Genomic DNA, 2,053 nt, shown 5'->3' on the forward strand with positions numbered 1-2,053 from the left:
ACCTCCGCAAATGCTCTTAACAATTGGTTTGGATTGTCAAAACATTGTACACGCGCTTGTATACGCATACTCTCCAATGGAATTCCCTCTATGATGAAATCTAGTAGCTCGTCGTCCTCAATATTGACGTGTTGGGCTAGCTTCACCTTATTCTCAAAGTATTCTGAAAATCGCTCGGTATCTCTCCAGACACGGGCCTCAAAAGCACGCCGCAACTCTGCTTTCGATTTGCTGGAACCAAACGCCATCACCAACTCGTCCAACAACTTGTCCACTGACTCCAATATACGTTTTGGGTTTGCATGTAGCCATTGTAGTGCATCCTCAGTTTTCCAACGCAAAGCAAATGACGTTGATTCTCGCTGAGTTCACACAATGCAGACACATTATTTAATTGTACAATCCAATTTTGTACGTCTGGTCCGCCATTATATTCCAGCAGCATTTCCTTAGCCATCTGGTAGCCAGCATAGGTCCAATTATTTATTTTCTGCTCAGCTACTCTGGTCACATTGTTCTGCTGGTCCATTGCTGTTGCCATCTCTGTTACACGCTCGCGCTCCGAACTCTCTTCGTCGTTTTGTTCGTCTGCTTTTGAAGTATGTTCGTCGCCACTCTCATTTTCGTCGCGTCTATTGCAGTTTCGCTTTTGCATGGCGCCAACGCATCTATCACTGTCTCGCTCTTGCATGGCGTCACCGCATGCGACTGCGATATGCAAACTTTCTAGATGTTTCTTGGCTTCTTTTATTTCGTTGCGTAGTCCCTCTAACATAACTGTACTTTCGGTTATTTCATCATGTTGTTGCTGTAGGATTTGAGACTCCAATTGCCTCATTTGGTGTTCTTCTTGTGGTGACTTTGTACCAACGCCGCTTGTACCTGGAATGGCATCGGGATCTGGTGTTCGAGCTAATGGAAGACCTCCACGTACATCCTCCGGAATTTCCAATAGTCTGCCTATTAGCTCCGTCTTAGAACCCTTGGTGTCCATTCCCAAAGCCACCAGCCAATTTTGTAGGCTTGCCGTAGAGATTTTGTTTAAATCTTCCGGCATTTTATGGATTTTTGAACCACTTCTGATATTATGGTAGTATAAATAATAGGGTTTTCTCACTTATTAATTGTTCGTTGCTTTATTTATTTGGTCTGATCGCTTTGGATTATGCTTACGAACTGACTCTCTGCTCGCAGACAGAGTAGTTAGAGAGTTAGATATTTAACAAATAAAGAGAGCATCTTCGCTTGCAAGGCAGAGCGAGAGACGCTTTATGAAATCAGAGAGTGAGGAATCAATATCAATAGCTACAACGGTCCTTAAACAGTGGTTGCAATACCACTGTTTCTTATGCTTTGGACACTGGGCCTACTACAATATACATACATATAATTCCTTCGCACATTTACATATGTACATATCCACAACACATAATCCATTTCGGTGTCGCGCATTCATTTAACAAAAAAAGGAAGGGGAAAGGAACCCAACATGCAACTAATTGACAAATTACTTACGTTTTATGTGAACAACGCGTGTGCATACACATCTACCTACCTACCTGTGTACTTACGCATGTATGTACATACATACATATATCAAAGCAATCGTCCATATGCACTGATCGGGTATTTTGTTTTGTTTTCAACACTTGCGGTGTGTAAAAAACGTTCGTTTTGTTCTTTTTCCTCCGCACAACCACCAAAAAAAAAAAAAAAAATTTTTATTAACATAATTAAACAACAAAACCAAAACCAAATATATAGCAGCGGCCAGTGGCGTAGTAACGGGGGGGGGTGGGTTTTGGGGATAAAACCCCCCCCCGAAAATTGGTTCATTTCTTATTAAATTGATTCAGCCAATTCAATATCTTTGATCCTAAAACATGTTAACCCCCCCAAAAATTTTCTGGCTACGCCACTGGCAGCGGCCGACAGCTGTTTTCGGAGTAGTGGTGACACGTGAGTCGAGTCGTGATATCGATAGGCGGCTCAAGTGCGCCAAATTCAAATCACATTATTTCCGATTTCCTTCTTTCGTCTAATTATATACTCG

Source organism: Drosophila tropicalis, unplaced genomic scaffold (assembly GCF_018151085.1).
Source record: "Drosophila tropicalis isolate 14030-0801.00 unplaced genomic scaffold, ASM1815108v1 contig_704, whole genome shotgun sequence".
NCBI classification, from domain to species: Eukaryota; Metazoa; Arthropoda; class Insecta; order Diptera; family Drosophilidae; genus Drosophila; species Drosophila tropicalis.